Source organism: Sus scrofa, chromosome 9 (genome assembly GCF_054392235.1).
Source record: "Sus scrofa isolate SSC_HxYL_T2T_F1_AM1 chromosome 9, Sscrofa_HxYL_maternal_Yorkshire_Landrace_v2.0, whole genome shotgun sequence".
NCBI lineage: Eukaryota > Metazoa > Chordata > Mammalia > Artiodactyla > Suidae > Sus > Sus scrofa.
This window is the reverse complement of record NC_139391.1, coordinates 2,548,808-2,576,464: the sequence shown is the minus strand read 5'-3', so window position 1 is coordinate 2,576,464 and position 27,657 is coordinate 2,548,808. Positions and strand designations below refer to the sequence as shown.

The 27,657-nt window shown below is 41.6% G+C and overlaps 1 protein-coding gene across 30 annotated transcripts in view; it reads left to right on the top strand.

The window, feature by feature from the left end:
* The window catches only part of SYT9 (synaptotagmin 9), a 345,167-nt gene that overhangs the window by 85,934 nt on the left and 231,576 nt on the right, over window positions 1-27,657 (top strand). For 2 of the 30 annotated variants that reach the window (XM_084974922.1, XM_084974921.1), the window contains one exon: window positions 7,312-7,498. The exons of the other annotated variants lie outside the window; for them this stretch is intronic. The gene's annotated coding sequence lies outside the window, so the exon portion shown is untranslated. The remainder of the gene's footprint in view (window positions 1-7,311; window positions 7,499-27,657) is intronic. 30 annotated transcript variants of the gene reach the window in all.

Genomic DNA, 27,657 nt, shown 5'->3' with positions numbered 1-27,657 from the left:
GGTCTTGTCTGAAAGAGGGCCCAGTGGAGCCCAGGCAAAGTTAGGTCCTGGAGAGTGTCTTTGTTAATATACAGACTGTCAGTAATGTGACTGTATCCACATTCGACACATTTCCCATCAAACGAATCCCAACATCAGTAGAACGCCGAACAGGGATTTGGCCTGTTTCAGAAATAAATTGTTTTAGGCTCTGTTTGAACAAATTAAAGGATGTCGTCTTCCATTTTTTAAAAAAATCCTTTTTACCGGTTCATGATGTACAGGGGGAAAGCCAGGCTGTCTTGTCATGTCAAATCCATTAAGATTTCACCATGGGTATCTTTCCACTCTCATTTTCAGCCTCTTTTCAACATGCTTGTGAGTTGTAGGCAAGCCACATTATATGTAACCTTTTTCCTTTATGTGATCTTTCTTAAATTCCAGACTGCTCAGCACGTTCCTTCTTTTTAGCGTGGCTTTGTCAGCTTGGTAAACTCCAGGTATTACCTTTCAGGTCTCTCTTCCGCGTCACCTGCTCCAAAAGGCTTTCTCTTGCCTTCCGAGTCACGTTTAAAAGTGCTCTCCTTGTTATTCCCTAGGGTCCTGTCTGCGTGGTTAGAACACCCATAACATCATGCTGCCGTTACGAGTTTCACGCTTACCTGTCCCCAAAGACCCTAAGTCCAAGGTGCTGTGTTGCTTCGGTCCTCGCTGTGCACCCACATCTGTCTCAGTGCCCAGCGCCAAGTGGGTGCACAGGACAGCTTGGCTGAATGAGTGAATAAACAAGGATTTTGCTGCTGGCTGACTTAACCTGCCACCTGGCAGTCGGTAGAAATAACTGTTGGAATAAACTCGAAGTCTCTATTTCTTGCATATGCAGTGAGGAAGAGGCTTCTGCAGGGGCAGCTCTGCAGGACCTAGAATCACAGACAGAAATGGGCCACTGCCAGGCATTAATCCCGGTGGGTCTCTGGCAGGCATCGTCATGGCCCAAACTCCTTCCAGCGTTTTCTATATAAGTTAAGGTTTTCTAACTCAGAGCTTTATCTCATCAAGCACCGAACCCATTATGCTGTTGGGGCAAAGAGAAAAGAGGATATGCAGACAGAACTGGGCTCAGGGTTTTGTTTGTTTGTTTGTTTGTTTTTAACAGGGGCCAGAAGCGATTATTTTCAAAAAGCTGTTCACAGTTACAGCTCCTTTCCTTCCCCAACAACCCGGCCAGCTGACGGACTAACGGCCAGCTGACGGACTAACAGGGTAGGATCTGCTATCCCAGCTTTAGGTCTAAAGGTGGAGTCCAGGGAAAGGGGGTGGAGAATATTCTTCAACAGGCATGAATACAAACAGGAAAAAGAAAACAGCATCTGTGCAAACTTTGGTCACAAACAAAGAAATAAATAAATAGAGCGTGTATAATTATGGATGTAAAAATATGCATGAAAACCTACTCCAGAAAGTAGATAAAAGTTTTGGAAAACAACTATCTTGCATGTTCAAGAAATTAAAGAGATTTCGATGCTATGATAACGAAGACCATAAAGATTTGAAAACCAGAGACAGAAGATAGCAGGAAAAGCTAGAGAGGAAAGGAAGGGGGGGAGAGAACCTATTTTAAAATAGGTTAAGAAACATAGAAGATGGATTTAGAAGCAACAAAGAACAGAAACGTTATAGACTATTATACTAGAGGAAGAAAGGCTTGAGATAAAAGTTGCAGGGATTAAAAGCTTTTTTATTCTTTACTGTCATTTTAATAGGTTTTAGGAAGGAGAGAAGGTAAAAAGCTGTGGTCGAAGAACCACCTTTAATTAGAAGTCCCCGTCTTTACTTTTGAGGAAGAAAATTGGACTGTTGGAAGAGAAAAATAGGACATGAGCCATTAGTAAGGGCTAATGAGCCCTAAAAACACTGGCTGGCTGTGTGTGAAAAGGAATATTTCTAATCGAGACCACAGACAACTTTTCCATTTTATCAGAAACCCTTGGCAGGATACTGTATGGCTCAGAAACTCTACTTGAGGGTCTTAAACATTTTCTTGAACTTGTCTCATACATGTGTCATCAGCTGCTCAAAATCTGCTGCACTCTGATACCTGATAGCTTTGTATGTGACTTCCTTCTTCTTTAAGAAGGCGCTCGTCTTTCTTGTCAGCATCCTGAAATTTTGCGGTCATGTTCTTTAGCTTGAGATGGCTTTCAGCTCTTGTCCTATGCACTTTGTGGGCCTTTTGGTCCGGACATTCATGTCTTTCAGTTCATGGAAACGTTCTTGGGTTAATTCCTTGATAACTTATTTCCTCCCTTGCCTCTGTTTTCTTTTTCTGGAGCTATTATTAATCAGATTCGAGGGGCCCTCTTTTTTGTTCTCTGAACAAAAGAGAATTCAGAGAGTTGTGTACCCTCTATTCTTGTTTCATAAATATAATATATTCTTTCATCTATTTCAGGATATTAATTACATTTTGAAAACATCCCTTCTGGTCTCTGCGTTGTTCTTACTCCTTCTTGAGTCCCCTTTTTGCTTGGGTTTATGTCATTCCTGCTAGAAGCTCTCCTTAGGCGTCTTGCAGTCGATGGCTGTCCATTCATGTGCAGGGACAGCGCGGTGCTGATCGGAAGCTTTGCGTGCAGAGGGCTGTTTTAGACACTTGGCCCTTTCAATTGAGTGAACAGGGATGTGCAAATCTGTTTCATCGGGGGACCACCAAGGGTCGATGCCCAGATGTTTGCTCTTGACCAGGTGTTTACCCATAAACCAACCCTCAGTCTCCTTTGGTTATGTGTGGGAGGGGCGTGATTTTGTTTGTCACCAGTCAGGAAGCTGAGACGTCAGAAGGGGTTGGGAGGGTCTTGTTTAATTTCATTGTCCAGCTTTCACTGTGGAACGCCAGCTGTCATGTGGGCTGGGTGTCCGCATGTCAAATCCCTCTAGTGTATCGTCTTCACACACTGATTTCCAGTCTTCTGCTGAGGAGGAAGGCCAGGCCGCCATCTGTGGAAGGTCAGAGAGGGGATGTGGACACCTAATTGCTTCTTTTGGGAATCTTTCTTTTCGAAGCCGTGTTCTGTATCACACACAACTCTAGAGCCTTTCTGGAGTTTGGGGGCGTTAGCCAGTTTACTTTTGAGGTTCCCTCATTTCTGGATGTGGTTGCAGATTTCTTTTTCCAATTGGCAAAATCAGTTGTTTTCCAGGCCCCTAAGTTCTGCTGCTGTCACCTCCAATCATTAGCTCTTCCTCCCTGTGAATTCTGTCCCTCTTCTAGCATCGGAAGCCGCGTGGAAGAGAGGCGAGCTGGGTGCGTTTAGGCAATCACTAGAAGGTCCTAATCAATGCTTGCTCCCAACTTTCTGTTTGAAAAACCAAACATACATGAAAGTTGGAAGAATAGTAAAACGAACACCCATATACCCTTAGCTCAGATTTTCCAGGTGTTAGCCTTTTGCCATAATTGTTTTTCTCTGTTTTTTTTTTTTTTTTTTTTTTTTTTTTTTTTTTTTTTTCTCCTGCTTTGTAGTAAGGTGACTCTTCTGGAGAACCCAAAACATTTACCGAGTTCTTTTAGTTTGTCACCGTTTGAACGCCAAACTTTGCCTCCCACGAAGATGCTGAAATTCCTGCTCAGCTCTTAGCCTTCTGCCGCTTTCTGCTTCTGTTGGACTCTTGCCTTGTGCCTGCACAGCTGAGGAGACAGTCGAGGATTTGCAAAGAGCTGTACTGGGATTCTGAGACCCTTGCCTTTAGCTCCCTCTGTGCTAGGATTTCTTCTCTTACTTTCCCATCACTCCAGCAGCCCCAAACGCTGACTCTGAATCCTTGCCCAGCAAGCCTGCTGCTCTCTTCCTGAGCTCTGTTCCTGCGTGCAGCACTGAATTAGGGGAGCCCTTAGGTGCGAAGTCAGTACGTGTAAATTAAGCCCGTGCGTTGCCTTTCTTTCAAGGCTCATGTCCCCTGTGATGTTTGGCTGCACTGGGTCACTCTTGGGTCAGAGTTGATGACCATTACTAGGCAGAGATCATTAGAAGGTCATTCTGATACAACCTATTCTACCACTCCTGGAAATGGAACCTCTAATTTGCTAATATTGCTTGGAATTTTGCATTTATCTTTATTAATGAAAATGGCCTATAATTTTCTTTTCTTATAATGTCTTTGCTAAGCTTGGGGGTCAAATTTATTCTGGCCTCCTCAAGCATAGAGGGAAGTGTGCCCCCTTTTTTCAATTCTCTGGAAGAGCTTCCACTGCTTTGGCTTTATTTCTTCCTGACATTTGGATAGAATTGATTCACTAAGACATTTAGGCTCACATTTTTGCCTTTAGAAAACTTTCATATTACAGATCAAATTTACTGAATTGTTGCAATACTATTCAGATTTTTCTCTTTCTTCATAAGTCAGTCTTATTAGGATTTTGCTTCCTCTCGCTTTCTGTCTGTCTCTCTGTCTCTGGTCTTGGTCTCTCTCTGGCTAAATTTTGGACGGTTTGAGCATTAAAAACATAATAATCTATTTTTACTGATCCATTTGAAAGTAAGTTGCGAATGCCATGGACTCCACCCCAAAATCCACACATAGCCTTAAGTATCCGAAGAACAAAGAAATCCTCCTATGTAAGTACAATATCATTGCCACACCTTAAAAAACTAAAAATAATCTACAGCATCACCTAATATCCGGACCATGTTCACCTGACCCCAACTGAGCTAGAAAGCTTGTATGTGGAATCATTAGTTCTTATTAATATTTCCCATTAAGATTTAACATCTAGGAGTTCCCGTCGTGGCGCAGTGGTTAACGAATCCGACTAGGAACCATGAGGTTGCGGGTTTGGTCCCTGCCCTTACTCAGTGGGTTAACGATCCGGCGTTGCCGTGAGCTGTGGTGTAGGTTGCAGACGCGGCTCGGATCCCGCGTTGCTGTGGCTCTGGCGTAGGCCGGTGGCTGCAGCTCCGATTCGACCCCTAGCCTGGGAACCTCCATATGCCGCGGGAGCGGCCCAAGAAATAGCAACAACAACAACAACAACAAAAGACAAAAAAAAAAAAAAAAAAAAAGATTTAACATCTAAACCAGTTTATTAGATTTGTTTATATCCTGTTTTTCTTTCTTTTTTGTTACAGTGCAAACCTTGGTACCTACATATTCTCAATACTAATATTACTACTAAAAACCAAGTATTGTAAATAGCTCGGGGTTTCTTTGCAGTTCATTCTTTTCCTCAGAGTAGATGCTACTAGAGGAGGAAAGCCAGTGCTATGTTGAAAGTCTTTCGAAAAAAATTCCGTTTCCCACCAACTTCGTTTAGTTAGATTTATTTCCTTAACCTTATATTCAATTTAGGTGTTTTCCTTTTAGATACTTGTTATTTAATTTTATTTTTGAATGTAGAAAGCATTCACATTTTTTAAAAAATCAAAGCTGTATAAAAATGTATACTCAAATAAAGGTAAAGTATGTGAAAGGTGTCTTTAACTAAAGAAACCCTTAGGTACTAGCTCCTTAGGTGCTGGCTCCTTAGGTGCTGGTTCCTTAGGTGCTGGCTCCTTAGGTACTGGCTCCTTAGGTACTGGCTCCTTAGGTGCTGGCTCCTTAGGTACTGGCTCCTTAGGTACTGGCTCCTTAGGTGCTGGCTCCTTAGGTGCTGGCTCCTTAGGTGCTGGCTCCTTAGGTACTAGCTCCCAGCCTCATCTCCTCTTCTCTGCTCCCACACTCCGCACAACTATTGAAATGAGCCCTCATCTTAGGTAACCGCGGTCAGTAGTTTCTGGTTTATCCTTCTCATGTTTCTTTTTGTAAAAGTAGGCATGTATTTATAGTTTTATTTTTTCTTCTTTCTTATACAAAAGGAAGCATTCTCTGTATACGTTCTTTTGCACCTTTTAAAATCTTAAATATGGAAACTAAAACAGAAATGACTCCATATGTCAATTCATATAAATCTTTCTAATTATTTCTTAGCTGCATAATATTCTATTAGGTGGATGTAGCTTGTTTAACCGTGTTCCTACTAACAGGAATTTGTATTCTCTCACCTTTCAGTAGATTTTGCTGTGATAAAAATGCTTCGCTGAATAACCTTGTGCCTTTGTCGTATGATGTTTGCAGAGATGTAGGTGAAGGGGAGATTCTAGAACTGAGATTTCTCAGCCGAAGGGTAACTACATGAATATTTCTTTAGTCTTCTCCACAGAGAGCTAATTAACTTTTAAAAAAATCTAAGCTTCATACCTAAATATGTTTATTTAATTTCGATGTCTTTTAATAAATAGTTTAAAATATTTGCATATACCCTTTGCAAACATTAACTGAAAATGAATCACAGATCTAAAAGTAAAACATAGGAGTTCCTGTCATGGCTCAGAGGTTAACGAACCCAGCTAGCATCCGTGAGGATGCAGGTTCGATCACTGGCCTCTCTCAGTAGGTTAAGGATTCAGTGTTGCTGTGAACTGTGGTGTAGGTCATAGACGTGGCTTGGATCCCACGTTGCTTTGGCTGTGCTGTAGGCTGGCAGCTACAGCTCCAATTCGACCTCTAGCTTGGGGACCTTCGTGTGCCGTGGGTGTGGCCCTAAAAAAATAAATAAAAGTAAAACGTAATACAGTAAAACTCCTAGAAGATAGGAATGGCGCAAACCTAGATAATCTTGGGATGAGGATAACTTTTTAGATACAACAGCAAATACATGGTCTATGAAAGAAATAATTGATAAGGTGGACTTCAGTAAAATTAAAAGCTTCTGCTCTTCCACAGACAATATCAAGAGAATGTGAGTCCAGGCCACCAACTGAGAGTAAATATTTCCAAGAGACACATATGGTAAAGAACTGTTATCCATGATACACAAAGAGCTATTAAAATTAAATAAGAAAACAAATAACCCAATTTAAAATATGTCAAAGACTTTAACAGGTGCCTCATCAAAAAATACATATATGGATGATGAATAAGCATATGGAAAGATGCTCCACATCATATATCATCGGGGAAATGCAAATTAAAACAGCCAGATACCCCTATACACCTATTAGAAGAGCTGAAATCTGGAACACTGAGAGCAGCAAATACTGGCAAAGATGTGAGCAGCAGGAACCCATGTCTATTGCTGGTGGGGATGCAAAGTGATGGACCCACTTTAGAAGTCAGTTTGGTGATTTCTTACAAAACTAAGCACACCCTTACCGTATGATCCACAGTTGTACTCCTTGGTATTTACCCAGAGGAGTTGAAAAGGTATGTCCACGCAAAAACCTGCACAACAGGTGTTTGTTACAGTCTTATTCATAATTGCCCAAACTGGGAAGCAACTAAGATGTCCTTCCGTAGGTCAATGGGCAAGTAAACTGTGGACCCTCCAGACAATGGAGTATCATTCAGTGCTTAAAAAAATGAGCTATCAAGCTGAGAAACTATGAAGGAGACTTGACTGTTTACCACCAAGTGAAAGAAGCCAGACTGCGAAGGCTCTATACTATGGGATTCCAACCGTACGGTGTTCTGGAAGAGTGAAAAGGTCAGTGGTTGGCACGTGTTGGGACAATGAGTAGACAGAGAGCATGGAGTATTTTTAGGGCAGTGAAAATACTGTGTGACCCTGTAATTATCGGTACATGTTTTCATACGTTGGTCCAAACCCATAGAATGTAAACCCCAAGAGTGGATTACAGTGTAAAGGATGGCCTTTGGGTGTTGTGACATATCAGTGTAGTTTCATCGTTTGTAACAAATGCTCTGTTGAGATATTGATAATGGAAAGTGGGGTGGGTTATGCATGTGTGGGGCAGGGGCTATATGAGAAATCTCTGTCCCTTTGCCCTCAGTTTTTCTGTGAACCTTGTATTTCTCTAAATATATAGTCTTACTTAAAAAAAGAGTCACTGCATGGTCTTCGGGAGAACAGTATTTGTTTTATTTCATTTTCATTTTATTTGACTATTTAGCTCTTTTTCCTTTACTGCACACTTACCCACCTGTACCTAATCTTCCTTGTAATTTCTCAGTAATCTTGAAACCATTTATGGCCCCATTTCTGAGGCCCCGAGGTGAGCAGAGTGCATTTTGCACGTCACAGTGGTCCCGTTAGCCCCCAGGTCAGGATGGTGGCTGTTGGCCCCCCCCCCCCCCATGATCCTCTCCGTAAAACCAGCTCAGCGCATCATTGGGTATTCACTGGAGGCAGGGACTTTTCTCTTATTGTGATTTTGGAAATGCTTTCTTCCTTCAAAGAGAACAGCAACTTAGCAAGGTAATTGATCTGTGATGAAAAAACACATCCCATGAGTGTTGTCTAAGTCTCTTCATCCTCTAATCTTTAAATTATAAAAGGAAAGATTTTCTTTTCTTCCCACCTTTGAATGTCAGGTCTCCTCTCATCTGAGGTGCCTGAATTTCAGGTTCTTTGCATTTGTTGTCTGAAACCTAAGTAGCGTGTTAGTAGCTCTCTCTTCCTTTGCGTTAGTGATGGAGACAACGCTGAATCTCCAACTCTAGGACACACACTTTCATCAATGCAAGAGCCTTATTTTAGGTTGGTGTCTTAGTTTCATAATTGTGGCTTATTTTCGCTTTCCCCCATGTCTCCTCCGATACCACAGTTGTGCGCAGATTAGGTTCATACCTGTGATCCTCCTCAGGTTTTATTTTCAACGGGCCGTCCGTGGTTAATGTCCGTTTAAATGGTGGCGTTTACTGTGGTTGGTTGGTACCCAATCCACGCAGCTGTCAAGTGTTTTGACATCTCCCTGGTGTGATGTCCTTACACGGGTCAGTGGACCTGCCAGACCCTGATGAGGTGCGCATTTATCTCTGGCTAATTTAGAAATACCAGGGCAATAAAGTGAGTTCCTGATGAAGAGGAGGGTTTTAAATTTATAAAACTCTTCTTTACTCATAGCCTGTGCCATTCCTAAAGTTTTGGTTACGAAATGTTTTTTTTTCTCCTATGAACAAGTGGTCATTTTTTAAAACATTCTTCTTTTTTTTCTCCTATGAACAAATGGTAATTTTTTAAAACAGTCTATGTCAGTCCTTAAAAATTTTTAAAGGAGGAATAAACCAGTTTTTTAAATTCTAAGGTCTGGGAAATTCTAAACCTTTGCTTTCTAAGTTAATGTTTAGACTTGCTAGTTGTTCTTTATGTCATTTCTGTAGGATTGAGGTTTGAGATTTCACTTCATCCTTAACTGACTCTTTGCCTTCTTCTTTGCTATTTCCAGGAAATCTGTCGTTCTTCATTTTTAGCTCTCACTGAAACGGTTCCATTCTTGTGTATTTTCATAGTTGATGTCTGCTTTACTTCCTCTGGTCACAAAGGGCATATCATAATAAACGGGACATAGGAATAAACTAGATTTTTTGGGCTCTGGTCTTCACCTTCCATGTGTATTTCCCACACTGAAAATTCTCTTATTATTTCTAGAGGTCCCCAGTGAGCATCTTAGTCCGTGATTGCATGTACCTCCGTAGCCTCCATCACTGAGCAAGGTGCTTTGTCACCACCCACGGCACCAAAGCTCACTCTTGTGGGTGTGATGTCTGGACAGTGATGCTGTGCCCTGTGCTCCCATAGATGAGGACAACAAGCACTGGAGAGGATGAAGCAGTGTTTTATTATCTGTAGGTAGAGCCCATATACTTAGGACCCTTCCGAGAATTGCTAAAAACTAATAGCAGTAATGTTTGAATGGAGAAGACATGTCAGTTTTAAGACAGAAGACATCAGTAATATTTTAATCTAGTAATAATAAATGGAAAGGCAAGAGGAAGGACCTGCCCTCCGTATAACACACACCCACACCCATACACACAAAAGCACTGTGATAAAAATAGCAAGACATAGATTCATAATAAAAATAACAAAATATTGATAAGTATAAATGTTTTGCACAAACATAGTAAAAGGTACACCAGTACCTGGGAGGGTAAACATCTTCCGGCTCTGGCTGGAGTTCTGGGGTCTAGAGCTGGAAGAGGAAGACAGGGGAGTAAGATAATCGAATCAAAGCAGTAGAAAAAAATGGCACCTATTAGGGCCCCAGTTGGAAATTAAGCAACATGTCAAAAGGATGTGATGTGAACGATAAAAAGGGAAGTGAAGGAAAAAGAATAAGGTTCAAGGCCAAAGTCTACACGAAAGCATATTCCAACCAGCTAGAGAGTGGCCTGGAGGAGGTGGCAGGGAGGGAATGTGGGGGCCCAGGGAGACACATGGTCAGGCAGAGCCTAAAGGGCTTCCCATAAACACTGACTCGAATCCCCATTTCCTAGTGTAGGCGGAGGCATGTGCACAGGTGTTACAAATGATAAACTAATTCAATAATAACTTTCAACAGCCAGTTTAGAAGTTATGCATAATTCAGATTGAACTCCAACAAGATTTTCCTCTCAGAAAGCCACAAAATGCTTCTGTATTTCATAAGAAAAAATGAGTAAGTCGCAGAGTCACAGAACTTACGCGGGAGCAGTGGCAGTACCAGTTCTGCCAAGTCTTAGAGCGTGGCAGAGACTGAAGTGCTTGGCTTCCATTTCTGCCGTGGAAAATAAGAGATCATTGGAGTGGGACAGAGCTCAAAAAACTATATAATCAGACAATCGGTGTCACAAAAGAACTGAAAAGGAGCATTTATTAGCCGGACATAATTCAAGAAACTAGTAATTGAAATCCAACACACACTAAATATATATCTCTTACCAAAATGAATTCTGGAAATATAACTGCATAAACATTTAGTAATGTCAGCTCATAGAATAACCAAATGAAGGTGTGCAAGATTTCATTTGGACATTTCACTTGCACGTGTACAAGATTCTTTTAAGGATTTAAGTCATTAAAAAAAAAAAAAAACAGGCTCAATATATCACATTTCTTTAAAAAAAAAAATAACAATTTTTTTGGCTATGCCCCACAGCATGTGGAAGTTCCTGGGCCAGAGATTGAACCCGAGCCACAGCAGTGACCCACGCTGCTGGAGTGACAAGGCCGGATCCTTAACCCGCTGAGCCACAAGGAAACTCCAGGGTCTCACCTTTCACATTTGACCCTTTTTGACCTCTCTGTCTCTGGCCACGGTTCCTCCTGTGATTGATTCTCACATGCCTACATCTCGTTTAGGATTTTGAACTTCTAGAAGAATTGATATCAAACATACCAAACAAAAATAGCAGGAACTCTAAAGTAAATGAAACATTTACAATCAGCTGTATAACATTTTTATTTGTGAAGACAAGATACGTACATGTATTTGTGTATGAATATGCTTTTGCTTTTATAAGCCTGGGGGGAAAGCAAGACACCTAAGAAATCACACATACGTTTACCCCGGAGAGCAGGATTACTCTAGGATAGTGATTAGGATGCTTTTAAACCTTCAAAATTACCGAGGACCCCAAGGAGCTTTGTTTCTGTGAGTTGTACCTATAGACAGTTACTGTATCCGAAGTAAAAACTGAGAGCTTTAAAAATATATTTATCTATTTTTCATTTTAAATTACAACAATGAACCCATAAAGAAGATGTTTATATTTTAAAAACCACATTTTCCAAAATTAAAAAAAAGTAGTGAGAAGATAACATTGTTTTACCTTTTGTAACTCTTTTTTAATATCTGGATGAATAGAGACAGGTGAATTTTTATTCTGCTTCTGAATGCAATTAGGCATATCCTGTACTCCTTAGAGAATTAGAATAAAAAAGGAAAATAAAATCTTAGTATTAATATGAAAATACTATTGACCTAGATCCCCAGACGACACTTTGAGAACTCGTTCTGTAGAAGAGATTTTTGTTTTCACGATAGATACTGTATTTAATAGTTCTCTGAGCCTTATCTTTTAATTTGGAAAAATAATACTGCTTTGTAGAATCTTTGTGAGGAATATGTATAATGTGCTTAGAAGAGAAATAAACACATTTCAGGCAAGTAATAAATGATAGATGTTATTATAATAATTATTTATTATGGTGATGGTTACATTTAAAGCCAGGATGAAAACTTGCGAATTAAATCCAGTGCTCTTTTCACTGAAGCCACAATATGGCTTAGAGGCTGTGGACAGGAATTCTAGGTCTTATATATACCCTTTTGGGAAACAGTGGGGTAGGAGGCAGACAAAGCCCTGTTTGTGAGTGGGGAAAATGCCGAAGCCATTCTTGGACACAGATAGGCCTTAGAACACTAAGGCTCTCGGACAAAATGGAGCAGAAAGGCTGCCCGACCTCCGAAGAGGAGGGAAGCCAGGGAGGGCATGAGTAGGGAAACGAAGCCAAGGCCATCAGTCAATCAATCAATCAATCAATCAATCAATCAGGGCCCCGTCTATGAAGGACACCCAGGGCAGGACTGAGCAGAGCCCAGAAAGATGCTGGGGCTGGTAGCCTAAGAAGCGACGGTTGCTATGGTAATGTTGACAAGCAAAGTGGACCAGAGCACAGACATTGTTAGGGCCGTGGCAGAGCAGGGGCGAGCTCCCCAAATTTCACCTGCTCCCCCACATTCTCTGTATGCTTGTGGTTAACTGGGGCCACCATGACTGGCTTTGGACGATGGACAGTAGAAAGGGATAAAGAATTTAATGTATACAGTGTGAAATGACAGTTAAAAGCATGAAGACGTCTAAAAACCTAATGGAGGACATGAAAGATAAATATCAGAGCGGGTAAAAATTGAAAATTTTGGAGCCAATATGCGTCTTTAGATTGAAAGTATACTCCTAGTAGAATCAGACCGGATACGGTAATGCACTACACGTAGACATTTCTATGTGTGGTGAACCTGCAGCGCATCAAAGATAGAATCTTTAGTACTATTAGAGAGAAAATACAGGTTGCACATAGGACAGTGATATCTTGACAGTAGACCTCTCAGTAACAACAGATGGCAGAAGATAAAAGAGTAATATTGAATGATAAATTTTAATTGACCACAAGAAAAATAAAAATATTTTCAGCTTTTCTTTAGCAAGGCAAAAGACTGGAGGAAAAGAATTTTGACTGAGGTTAATATTAACCTGAGGCCGTACTACTAGACCCTACAGGCATCAAAAGCCAGGAAACTTGGAACACAGCTAAGCTACCAGATTCTGTCACCACATCTGCCAAATCCCCAATATCACAGTGAAGCAGCAAGTGAAAGAGTCATTAAAAGGCCCTGTACTAGACCAGAGAACTGGAGAGACGCAATCAGAAAAAGTAAGAACAAAGGAAAGGGATAAAATAAGAGGGGAAAAAATCCTTAACATTCGCAATGGAGCTTGCAAACCCAAATTCAAATATGTGGAGAGATTTAATGTTAAGAGAACAGGTGTAAAATCAACAAGTGAGAAATCAAATCCTTATAGGTGATGCTATATTTCTAGAACAGATGTTATAAAGTAGTGTATTAAATGTATTTGAAGTGGTAAATGAAGACAGACCTCCCCTTATAAAAATAAATGGGGCACTGGATATTTGGAAGAGTTGAATTTGAACCTCATCCAGAACACAGCCCAGAAAGACAAGAGACCCAGAAATTAAAAAGTACATTTGTTAACCAGGAGACGAGGAGACAAGAAAACGACGCCAGTTTTTGTCATTTCTTTTCAGCATTATACCAAAGGTTCTAGCCTGGGAAATAAGGCAAGAAAGAAAAACAAAAGACATCCAGATTTCAAAGGGAGAAGTACAGCTACCACTCTCTACAGATGGCATGATCTAGTATATTGAAAATCTTAAGGAATTCACACACACATAACTATCAGAGCTAATGGACAAATTCAGCAAGGTTGCAAGATGCAATAGACAAAAATGAATTGTATTTCTATACACTAGTAATGTAAAAAATGAAAAGGAAATTAAGAAAACCGTTTCATTCACAATGGCATAAAAAAGTGAAATACTTAGGAATAAATACAACAAAAATATAAGACTTGTTACATTGAGAAGGACGTAACATCATAAGACCATGTGATACTGATGGAGGGTAAACATAAACATCCCTAGACTAGAATGGAAAGTCCAGAAATAAAGCCATATGTGTACAGGCAGTGTTCAACAGGGTAGCACGACCATCCAGTGGGGGAAGAAGAGTCTTTTCAGCAAATGAAGCTTGGACAGGCAGGTTGCCACACACACAAGAATGAATTTGGACCCCTACCTATACCATATTACAAACAATGAACTCAAAACCAAAGGCCTACATGTAAGAACTAAACTATAAAACTCTTGGATAAAAGCATAGCAGTAAATCTCTCTGACCTTGCGTGAGGCCCCGTTTTCTTAGACATGACACCTAAAAGCACAAGCAACCAAAGACAAAATAGATGAACTGGATTTCATTGAAGCAAAGGATTTATATGTGTTTCAAAAGGCACTATGAGAAAGTGAACAGACAAGCGAAGAAATGAGGGAAATATCTGCAGATTGGGTCACGGAAGGTTCTGGCATCTCGGTCACGTGCGGGTGGAGAGGATGATGTTGACACTGGGTTCCCGTCAGCATCACAGACTGCAGGAAGCCCTCTTCCTAAGGGGGGGACCTTGGAAGCTTGCTCTTTTAAGACAGAGCAGAAGATGCTGCATGTGCTCATGAAGAGGAAAATGCATTCCAACTCCATCTATTAATTCAGTGAAATTTCCGTTAAAACAACTACAGAACGTTTTTACAGATGTTACTAAGCTAATTTAGGGCCAAAAAAAAAAAAAGCCATTTTCAGAAAAAAGCAGGAGAAAGATCCGACTTATCATGGTGAGATTACTTTATGTCCAAATGATGTCTATGGAGAAAGAGGAATAAATACTGTTATTTAAATTAGTTTATCTTCCAATTTATTAATCATATGAATCTAGAATTCATTAACTATTAATAACATCCCACTGAATATTTACAGAACTTGTATATAAACTGATAAATGAAATATGGGCTTAAACAGATTAAATTTCCCCAAACATTTAAGTGCTGATTGCAAACTTAATCAAACACTTCTAAACCTTTAATTAGAATCCCTTTGAGTATATGAGTCTCTCGGATGCTCTAAAATTTCAAAAAGCTGTCAAAATGCCCATGCAGTATAACTATTATGAAACAGATAATCAGATAATCCCCAGAAAACCTGCGTGTAAGGTAGGGTTTTTAAATTATCTCTTTGTTAACTCCATTATTATGCCTATTTCTTACTGGAGTTCCCTTCAAGTTGAAGTCCAATATTCTTTTTACACTTTCTTAAATTTTCAGTAAATTTTCGGACCCAAAAGAAAGGAGGTACTATATGAGAAATACTAAGTTATGGAATCTGGATAGGAACTAAAACAGATGAACTTGAGTCCTTTATGGTAAAGCTTTCTTTGTTACGTCGTGACATTTTTCCATTCTTCGTCTATCATGTCGATACTGATTTCTGACCCTTGATACCGTTGCCAGAATGATGCATATTCTTTAAGTTTCAGAGAGCCAACAGTGTGGTCCATTGTCCTGTTCTCACGATGTGTATGATAGATCTGGCCTAAGATTTTCTATTCACAATGAGAACTCTAAGGCACAAAGGCACGACACTGACCAAGAGATCAGAACAGACAGCCCACGAATAGAGCAAATAAGACATGGAAACTTTATGGGACATGTGGCCATAATCGCTGGAGAGAGTGAATGGCTGACTGACTGCCTGACGCTGGGATGCTTGGTTACCCGCTTATAAACGGGATCTTAGCCCACAGTATGCGTAACACAAGTTCTTGGTGCATTAAAATGTAAATGCTAAAAACAAAGCTTCTATTCGGAGAAGAAAATACAGGAGAATAGCGGTGACGTTGGGCTAGGAAAGAATTTCGTAACACACTGCACAGAAACAAATATAATAAATATTATGGACATATTGTACTTTGTTAAAACTTCTCCACGACATAGGCAGACTTTCATTTTATTGAATGAGCTGGACTTCACAGAGGGACTTTCATATTCCTCAGTGAAATTTCAGTGAGTTCTCCTCCTGGGGTTTGATTACTCTCAGGGAATAAAGTAAATCTTTTCTTATTTTTGGCATTTAAAATACCAGTTCTCAGGAGTTCCTGTTGTGGCTCAGCAGGTTACAAATCCGACTAGTATCCATGAGGATGCGGGTTTGATCCCTGGCCTCGCTCAGTGGGTCAGGGATCCAGCATTGCCGTGAGCTGTAGTGTAGGTTGCAGACAAGGCTTGGATCTGGTGTTGCTATGGCTGGCAGCTGTAGCTCCGATTTGACACCTAGCCTGGGAACTTGTATATGCTGCAGGTGCAGCCCTAAAAAGCAAAAATAAATAAATAAAATGCCAGTTCTCTGTACTATGAACTATAAACTCCTACTAAATACAGTTTTTCTTGGCGTTCCTGTTGTGGCGCTGCGGAAATGAATCTGACTAGGAACCATGAGGTTGTGGATTCAATCCCTGTCCTCGCTCAGTGGGTTAAGGATCCGGCATTGCCGTGAGCTGTGGTATAGGTCGCAGATGAGGCTCATATCTGGTGTTGCTGTGGCTGTGGTGTAGGCCGGCAGCTGCAGCTCCAATTGGACCCCTAGCCTGGGAACCTCCATATGCTGTGGGTGTGGCCCTAAAAAGAAAAAAAAAAAAGTAGTTTTTTTTTGTTTGTTTGTTTGTTTGTTTTTTATTTTCCCACTGTACAGCAAGGGAGTTTTCCTTCTCATTCTCAACTTGAGCTTTGTTTCAGACTTGGAACCCTGAGTAGTGGGGTGCGTATCTGATTTTTCTCATCCCTCTCTCTTCCTCTTCCTTTCTTGATTCTCAGATGATGTTTGTGGCCTTTCCAGGGTGGAGTGAGAAATAATGAAACTTAGAAAATTATAAGATTTTACCAAAGTACATAAATAAATAAATCCATATTGCTTTAGGATAGAAAGACTTAGTGTATGAAGAAGGAGGTCAGTATCTGATGTCTTGTACATAGATTCAATGCAGTTCTGGTAAAATTCCAACAGAATCTTTTGACCTTTACAAAACAATTATGAAGTTATAGACATGAATGTGCTAAAAAAAAAGAAAGAAAAAAGTCTGAGACGAGAATTAGAGCAGCTTGCTTCTGTAGATATTAAAATGCGTTGTAGGAGTTTCTGTCGTGGCTCAGCAGAAACAAATATGACTAGCATCCGTGAGGATGCAGGTTTGATCCCTGGCCTTGCTCAGTGAGTTAAGGATCTGGTGTTGCTGTGGCTCTGGTGTAGGCCAGCGGCTACAGCTCTGACTTGACCCCTGGCCTGGGAACCTCCATATGCAGTGGGTGCAGCCCTAAAAAGACAATAAAATAAAATAAAGTTAAAGCGATTAGAAATATATATTACTGGTACAAAGACACAAAGAACAATGGGAAGAATGCAATTCCAGACTTGGGACTAATGGTACATGGGAGTTTATGTTTGATAAAGGTAGCTTTTTAAATTAGTAGGGAAAACAAAGATTCGTGAATGATGTTACAGTTAGCTAGCTGTTAAAAGAAAATCTGTGTTCTTGCCTCACTGACTGTACTAAAATAAATCCTCACTGAAACCATAAATACTGAACCATTGGTGAATATTTTTATAATCTTGGGTTGGGGAAGGCCTAAGTTTGCCTTAGCGTCAGAAAACACAATAGGAAAGTTTGGTAAATTTGACTACTTAAAAAATGACACTTCTGTGTAAAAATAAACACCATAAAAAGTTGAAAGGTTGAAAGCAAATTGGAAAAGTATTTGCAAAATGTTGGACAGAGAATCAATATCCCAGGTAAATTGAGAGCTCTTAAAAATCAATAAGGAAAATATTTAATGTTTTAATGGAAAATGGGCAAAATCCTCTGGGGTAAGTTACCAGAGAAACACCAAAGCGTATGATAAATGTGTAGCTCATGAATAATCAAAGAAATGTTATTAAAAATGTGAATAAAGTTTTCCCCTCATCAAATTGGCAAAGAATTAACATTGTCGTCAAACTCAAATGTGCAGTCGTGAGGGGTAGCAGGTCTTCTCCAGCTGTGGAGAGTAGAGAACAGCCGTGTCACCTGCGGAAAGGAATCCAGCAGCATCTGTTGGGTTGTGGGATTTACCCTAAGGGGAGAGGAAGGCGGATTTCTGCTCCACTGACGATATTGAGACCGTCCATCACTAAAGGACTGGTCAGGTAGATTATGACACAGGAGTGTCATACAGCTCTTAGAGGTGGATTCTCTATGTATGGACTGGAAAGACCTCACTGGATGGAAAACGAAGGTATCAACAAAACGAGAAGTCACTTTTGATGGGCTCTGGGCTAGTGTGCCGTCTAGAGTGCTTATGAGTAGCGCTGCTGGGAACACTCTTGTGCGTGTCTTTGGGGAATCATGCACGTGCTTGTCTGTTGACTATACGCCAGAGAGTGGGATTACTGGGTCATAGAATATGCTTTTCAGCTTTGTATGCTCTTCGAAGACATTTTCCAAAGCCCGTTTGCATCCTTTGTGATGGTTAAATTTAGGTGTCACCTTCGCTAGGGAACAGTATCCAGATATTTAGTCAAACGTTATTCTAGATGTTTCTTGGAAGGTTCATTTTAAGTGAGACTAACATTTAAATCAGTAGACTGGGAGTGAAGCAGAATACCTTCCTCGAGCAGGGGGTGGTGGCAGGGGGGATGCCTCATCTCTATGTGCATGTCTGGTTGGTCCTATTTCTCTACATACTCCTACGAGCCAGGGATTGAGAATTGCTTTTCCTCCTCCACATTCTCCCTAAACTTGGTATCTGATGTCCTTGATTTTAGCAGTCGGGTGGATACAGTACCGCTTGTTACAGTAGCGTATGTGGACAGCATTGCACTCATTTGACTTTAAGGACTGTCGCTCTTCCATTTGATACATACATAGGTGTACATATATATAGTATATACATACACGTACGTGTAGCCTCCTAATAATGGATATTTACATTACTTCTAGTTTTTTGTTATTATACATAATTTAAACCTTAAAATTTTTAAAAATGTTATGAACGTTTCTCTCAGCTACATTCCTGGAACTGAAAATTTGGACCATGAATACATGTATTTAAAATGATGGCCGATAGTTCAAAAATGGTCTCCAAATATACACCAGTATGTATTCCTACCAGTGACAAATACGAATGCCTGATTCTCCATATCATTTCTAAGTAAGATGTATTTTTAAGGCCTATCTGATGTTCCTTTTTTATTTTATTTGCATTTCTTTGTTTATTTGGTATGTTGACTTTTTAAAAAATGTTTTAGTTGTTGTATATTCCTTTTATGATTTTTCTGTTTAATCTATTTTGCTTTTGAATCAGTTTGTGTCTTTTTAAACTATGTATGAGTTCTGTAGGCATTATAGATTTTATTGCATTGAATATTTTGCTGCAAATATTTTTCCTTTTTTTGGTATTAAGGAGGCAATGTAGTATGCTTATTAAGCAGATAGGTTTTGGAATCCAAACTGTGTTTAGAAATCTCAGCTTTGTCACATAGTGACACTTATGAGGAAAGCTATTTAAACCCTCCCAAAACCTCAGCTTTCATAGTTGCAGAGTAGAGGAAGTAGTACTTTTCCTCGTGGTGGGATTGTTATAAGAATTCAATACTGCGTGGAAAATGTAAACACCTAGCCATTATCTGTCATTCAAAAATGCTTCTTATTGTTACTACGATTATTTGTCTAACACCTTTGTGTGTGATTTCTTGAGCAGTTGAGACCGTTTTCGTTTCTGTGCGAGTCAGTCTTCTTCCTGGCTTCTAGGTCTTATGTCATCTTCTCTCTAAGATAATAAGATGTTACTCTTTGGTTCTTCTAGTGTTCACATAATATTCTTTTAGGTGTTCCAGCCATATGGAAATTATTTGTATGTTATAGAGACTTCCCCTCATCCTCTCCCAAATAGAGAGCCAGACACCAAATGCCATTTTTCTAATAATCAATCATTTCCTCATAGACTTTATTTTTTTTGGTCCAAAATTTATTTATTTATTTATTTATTTTTCTATATAATGATTTTTATTTTTTCCCATTATAGCTGGTTTACATTGTTCTGTCAATTTTCTACTGTACAGCATGATAACCCAGTTACACATACATGTACACATTCTATTTTTGCACATTGTCATGCTCCATCATAAGTGACTAGACAGTTCCCAGGGCTACACAGCAGGATCTCATTGCTCATCCATTCCAAAGGCAACAGTCTGCATCTCTGAACCCCGAGCTCCCCGTCCATCCCACTCCCTCCCCCTCCCCTTTGGTAACCACAAGTCTATTCTCCAAGTCCATGATTTTCTTTTTTTGTGGAAAGGTTCCTTTGTGCTATATATTAGATTCCAGATTTTTGTTTTTGTTTTTTTGTTTTTTTTTTTAACTTTTGGCCACCCCGTGGCATATGGAGCTCCTGGGCTGGGCCAGGGATCAGATCCAGGCCACAATCTTGACCTAAACTGCAGCTGCGGCAACACCAGGTATTGTACCTACTAGGCTGGCCTGGGGATTCAACTCCCATCGCAGCGTTCCCAAGATGCTGCTGATCCCATTGCACCACAGCGGGAGCTCCTAGATCTCTGTTTTCATGAGAAAATAATGTTTGTACTTGAATGTGTTTTGGACTCTCTTTTCTGTTCCCATTGGTCTAGTTCCTTATTTTTACACTGGTACCACATTGTTTAATTTTGTAGTTTTATGGCAGTTTTTTGTAATTTCTGCTCAAGTCAGCTTTTCTTTCTCTTCTTTACAGCAGGTTCTCAGTGATTATTGTAGATTTGTGCTTTCAAATAGAATGTAGAATCGACCAGCCAAGTCCACCTCCTCTGGCGTGACCCCACTCCTCCTCGCTGTTGTTTTTTTTTAATCTTATTGATTATTTAATGTCTCCGTTGACGTTTTGATTTAAAAAGTACATCCTCTTTAATTTCTCTGAGAATGTAGAAATTTCGACTTCAGGTTTTTCTTTTTTGTAGTTTCTATGCATGTGTTTCATGTTATCTCCTTTCTGCAAAGCATCATCTGGAGTGGGAGAGGGAGCCGCCGTTTATAGCTGTCTCGTTCTGTCCTCCACGCTCAAGGGGAGCTCCTTTCCATAGAGGCAGTGCAGCTCGGCCCCTGGAAAAACAACCTCCCTCCTCAAAGTCGAGAGTTCTGTTTTATTCGGGGACCTTACTGAGGATGACAGGCTGGGAAACCTCGCAGATAGCTCTCAGAAACAGTTCCAAAGAGGTGTGGGGGGGAGTCAGGAGATGTAGCCGCTTTTGCTGGAAAGCAAAACAAACAAAACCTAAAAATATGTAGTCAAACATCAAAAATTACAATAATCACAAACCGCCCAGACTTCTCAAGTTAGTTTTAGTACTTTTCTACGTTTGGGAAGATGCAAGAGTCTGGGCTCATTGAAATCATTCCTTTGACGTGCATCTTTTTTTTTTCTTTTAATTTTTTTTTAATTATAGGTAATTTACAATGTTCTGATAATTTCTGCTGTATAGCACAGTGACCCAGTCATACATATATATATATACTCATTCTTTTTCTCACATTATCTTCTACCATGTTCTATCACAAGTGATTGGATATAGTTCCCTGTGCTATACAGCAGGACCTCATTGTTTATCCATTCTGATTTTTTTATTTTATTTTATTTTATTTTCCCACTGTACAGCAAGGGGATCAAGTTATCCTTACACGTATACATTTTTCCCCCCACCCTTTGTTCTGTTGGAACATGAGTATCTAGACAAAGTTCTCAATGCTACTCAGCAGGATCTCCTTGTAAATCTATTCTAAGTTGTGTCTGATAAGCCCAAGCTCCCGATCCCTCCCACTCCCTCCCCCTCCCATCAGGCAGCCACAAGTCTCTTCTCCAAGTCCATGATTTTCTTCTCTGTGGAAATGTTCATTTGTGCTGGATATTCGATTCCAGTTATAAGTGATATCACATGGTATTTGCCTTTGTCTTTCTGACTCATTTCACTCAGTATGAGATTCTCTAGTTCCATCCTTGTTGCTGCAAATGGCATTATGTCATCCTTTTTTATGGCTGAGTAGTATTCCATTGTGTATATATACCACTTCTTCCGAATCCAATCATCTGTCGATGGACATTTAGGTTGTTTCCATGTCCTGGCTATTGTGAATGATGCTGCAATGAACATGCGGGTGCATGTGTCTCTTTTAAGTAGAGCTTTGTCCGGATAGATGCCCAAGAGTGGGATTGCAGGGTCATATGGAAGTTCTATGTATAGATTTCTAAGGTATCTCCAAACTGTTCTCCATCGTGGCTGTACCAGTTTACATTCCTACCAACAGTGCAGGAGGGTTCCCTTTTCTCCACAGCCCCTCCAGCACTTGTTATTTGTGGACTTATTAATGATGGCCATTCTGACTGGTGTGAGGAAAGCAATCTACAGATTCAATGCAATCCCTATCAAATTACCCATGACATTTTTCACAGAACTAGAACAAACAATCCAAACATTTATATGGAACAACAAAAGACCCAGAATCGCCAAAGCAATCCTGAGAAACGAAAACCAAGCAGGAGGCATAACTCTCCCAGACTTCAAGAAATACTACAAAGCCACAGTCATCAAAACAGTGTGGTACTGGTATCAAAACAGACAGACAGACCAATGGAACAGAATAGAGAACCTGGAAATAAACCCTGACACCTAGGGTCAATTAGTCTTTGACAAGGGAGGCAAGAACATAAAATGGGAAAAGGAAAGTCTATTGACGTGCGTCTTAACTCTCTAGGGCCAGCATCCTCTTTTTCCTCCTCCTGACTTCCCCTCAGAGGGCACACTCAGGGTGGCTGCGCGGGCTGATGGCTTGAGGTCAGGCGGCATTCCTGGTGTACTGAAGTGGCTGGCAATATTCTGCGTCCACAGATCTGGCAAGGTTGACACAGCAGCCTCAGGCCAGTTGTGTGGGTCCTTCTATTTACTCAGGAACAGCACATATTTATTCTCCTTGAACCTCCTTCCAGGAACCTGGACACAGTTTTAATTGTGCCAGTGTAAACTGAGCTAGAGAATCATTTGGGTCACAGCTTGTAATCTCTAAACAGTATTTCAGTTGTTGTCAGCGGTCAGGAGGCAAGACTTGGAACAGCCAAGTACTGAGGCAGACTCTCCTGAGGAAGGCTGGGTCACAGCGCTGCGGCAGAGACTCTGATGAGCGCACACACCTGCTCTATGCTGCCAGCTCCCATTGCCACTAGGTGTGACCACGTGACACACGCTCACCAAGGGAAAGTGAGCTCAGGTCATAGGTGTCGAGGCCGAGATGAAGTGGTAACGAGGCAGAGAGGCCTTCTCCACTTAGTGTAAGGAAATACGCATATGACCAGCTGTTCCGGCACAGATTCCTAAAACCCTGGGAATCTCCTGCGTGAGAAGTGTTTTTTGTAGACTAATGAAATGATTCCTGGCCAGCAGGGCTGGGAAAGCTAGATGGTTTCAGGATAGGGGCTGGTGGCGTGTATTCGGAAGTCACAAATGCAACACATTAATTCTCAATACTTAAACGCAGGGCGTAATTGCCAATTCTCAGCTGGATTCTTCTGCAGTTGGGACAGTGGAGAAAACTGAAATGGTATCTGAGGCTGAGACGATGTCAGAGCACCGCCTGGTCCCCTGACCTGGACGCGCAGGCCGTGGTTACTCAGACGATGTCCTTGCTTGTAGGAAACACCGAAATGTTGGGGGAGAAAGTGGCATCAAGGCAGCAGCTCACTCTCAGTTTTCCGAACTGTACACACCGCCTTTCTCTGAGTTTGGAGTCATTTCAGGGTGCAAAGTATATGCCGACCAAAGACTAAAATGGTGCGTGGGACTCTCTGTCGCCGTTACATCAACCACAGAGCATCCACACGCAGTCCGAAGTAGGGTCTCCCACGGTGCGTGCTCAGCTCCTTTCTTCAGCGGCTCCCAGGCGGTGAGCACACTCAGCCCTCCCACCTCCTGAGAGGCAGGTAAAAATTAATAAACAGAAACCTCAGTATGAACGAGTTGGGCCAGAAGGGGGAGCGCTCATGACCTATGACCACAGCGGAACCACGAGGAAGAAGAAAGATTCCTTTTCTTGCCTGGCGAGAGCTCAGGCAGAGACCGTCGCTAAGTCAGTCAGTGACAAGCGCTCTCCTGCAGCATCTCGATTCCTCCGGTAGACTCTGTGCTTATGACAGCCCTGCCCTGCAAGAGGGGTCCCCTCTTCTTCTCGGGTGGGACTTGCGTTGCGGACTTGCAGTTGGAATTCATTGCTGATCCCCAGTAAACCCATTCTTGCTGGAGAAATAACCGGCAGCCTGCTGGTTTAAGGTCCACAGGGGTAAGTGCCTCAGGCACATCGCACGCATCCTGCGTTCTTGAGGTGAACACGGAGACGTGAGGTCAGGTTGTCAGAGCGCTCAGTAGACAGGATATTATAATGTATGGTTTTATCCCATGACATGATATTGGTTCTCGTGGAAACCTCTATTTATTATGTAAACCAAATGATGTCGCATTATGTATTTTATCACAAAAACTCAGCCCATAAAATTGTACATATGTAAAAATGTCTTCTATTATTTTATTTTGATAATGGAAATATTTGAAAATTATCAATAATGTCTTTAAAATTTGCAAATATATTGAACCTTAAGAAGTGAAAGATAAATGTTGCTATGTATTGATGTAAACATAATATACTCTGTCTGTAGGAAACCAAATTACGTGTCAGTGAAAACACAATATGTTTATAGCCATCTGCCTAAATAAGTAAATATATATATAAATGAGGCAACTGAAGGAAAAATGAAAAGCCAGAGATATTCTCCCCTTATGTATTACGGGAAGAGTATAATTGCTCAATTTGGGGGTCCTTCTCTGGAATGAAGGGACTTACTAATTTAAGTATGTACCTTTGAACTCAACTTGAACGGAATGTAATTCTTGTTAGCACTCTGTGGTTGTTTCATGTAGGAGCTAGAAGTATACATCACTAGGCATAAAGTAGGAAACTCATTTGGCTCCCTTATTTGTCACTGTAATGCACTTGCATGTGTCAGCCTGTTACATGGTGACATCACAGATGACACTAAAGCAGCCCACTATGATTGCCCACGTATCCCGTGATGGCCTCACCTATACCACGTCCGCCCAAAGCATCACACACTGCAGCAGCCCCCATCCGTCCGTCTGCATGAACTGTGACAACCAAGCGTCTGTATGACAGCATAACACCCATGAGCTTGTGGGCACCCTGAGGGCATTTTACACCTGGAAGGACAGGTGTGCATCAGTCTCGTCTCCTGCGATGGGCTGGTGTTTGATGTAACAGCCCGGAGTAGGTTGGGATGTATGTGTCACGACGGCATAAACTGCAATGGTTCAGAACAGTCGGCCGACAGGCACCGTGACAGCCTTCTGCCTTGAGAGCTCAGCAGGCAGGTGACAGCCCTGCAAGAACCACAGTAGCCGTTTTACATGAGGCGCCAGGCATTGTGTGTCAGTCTCCACATATCGTGACCGCCCAGGAGGTGTTCTAACACCTCAGCAGACCAGAATGCCACATGAGAGCCCAGCAGTTGTCAGCCTGCTTGTATCCTGGCAGTCCGTATACACTGTGACCGTGCCTCGTGCATCGGCCTGAATGCCCCACGGCGGGCACGCGTGTTATGAACAAGCCATGTTGCCTGTGTGGTAGCAGATAGAGACTGTGGCCATCCAGCGAGCAGAAGTCCTTGTGGACCAGAATGATCCCGGCATACCGGGACACCTGAGGGTGTGTCCAGCCTTTCATTCTAGCAGCGCAGTTTGGCGTGGTGTCTGCGTGCGGCACACACAGGTCTGCACTTTATTTACCTGCACCGGCTCTCACTGCGTGCATTTCCATCACCTTGGCTTATCTCCTGCTCCCATTTCCTCCAGGTGGCTGTGTCGTGTTTTCTCGAACGTCTCTCAGCATGTGTCTTCCTCACTCCAGAACGCTGCCACAGCTCACGGACCTCTTAAAGTCTTCTTTTGAACTCGGGTGCAATATAAATAAGTAAATAAGGTCATTTGGGTGGATGACGAATTTTACGTGCTGGCCTCCTTTGCTCTCCTCCATCATCTCCAGCTGCAGTCGCCGCCAGCCTCACCATCGTGGCACATACACACCGGCACGCAGGTGCACATCCATCACATCCTTAAAAACCCTCACGCTTGCCCAGTGCCGTCACCTCCCGTGTTTTCCTTCACCTTTTCACTTCAACCCACTTTGCATCATGCTCTGCCCCGTTCTGTGAACTACCCCTCACTTCCCGTGTCCGCCCCGTGGTCTTCCCTGTGCCCTCTCGGAACAACGTACATCTCCGAACACTTCCTTATAAGCTTGGGATCCCCTTTCACTGACTCCCATACCTGGGTGCCTGACAGGAGAATCATATTTCACTAAAAGAATCGAGCTCCCATGAAGCCTTTGGTTGTAATTGCGAGGGATTTTAGAGCTAAATCAGTCCCGCACAATTTCCTCTAATAGGTGGCATATCCCCTTCCATCTTCAGGTTCAAAAGGGAAGATTTCTCTGTTTGAGTTCATCTGTTAACCAGGAACTGTTCTGAGGGGGATATGCATGAGGTACCACCTTGAGTTTCATTAGCATGTAAGAGGAAGAGAACGAGTGGTCACACCTATTCTGTATCATTGGAATCAGTTTTTACAACTTCCCGACCCTTTGGAAGAAATCAGTATTATTCACAAGTATTGGAGTTCCCATCGTGGCGCAGTGGTTAACGAATCCGACTAGGAACCATGAGGTTTCAGGTTCGATCCCTGGCCTTGCTCAGTGGGTTAAGGATCTGGCGTTGCCATGAGCTGTGGTGTAGGTTACAGACTTGGCTCGGATTCCGAGTTGCTGTGACTCTGGCGTAGGCCAGCAGCTACAGCTGTGATTAGATCCCTAGCCTGGGAACCTCCATATGACACGGGAGCGGCCCTAGAAAAGGCAAAATAAATAAATAAACAAACACCAATATTGTGTATAACTAATATTTTGTTTAAGTAATAAAAGATCTAGCTGTTATAATCTGGGGCTCATAATTTAAAGACGTTCAGACACTCATGGTAATTTTCAGTGTTCTATTCAGCATACTAACGAATTTGAATTCTAGCTCCACTGCTGAATAGCTCTTTGAATGTAGGCCAGATAATATATCTAAGCCTCAGTCTCTTCATTTGTAGCATAAGGAATTTGATAATACCCATCTCATAGTGTCGTGAGAATTAAATGCGACCATTTATTCACCCAACGAATATTATCAAAAACCTGCTACATGCCAGTAACTGTGCTTAGTACTGGGGATATATTGATATACAAAATAAGAAAAAAAATTCCCTGCCCTAAAGAAATTCGCATTTCTAGTTAACAGTGATAGTTATAGTACACTGGAAATACAGTGGAGACACAGCCAAGTTTTAGAGAGACTACGAGTTGTAAGTCGGAGGTGAGGGAAGAGAAAGTAACATTTCATCCAAGTTCAGAAAAATGCGTTGGAGCAACCCAGACAGATACTTGCAGGGAGTGGGGACCAGCCTCTGCAATGCCTTAAGGTCAAGGAGCCTTGAGCCTATTGAGGAACGGCAAGGAGCCCGGTGTGGCTGGAGAGGAGTGTGCAGGCGCTAAAATCACAGAGGCAGCAGGGCCCCAGGTCATGTGGGGCTTATTAGTCACTTGGCTCCAACCCGAATG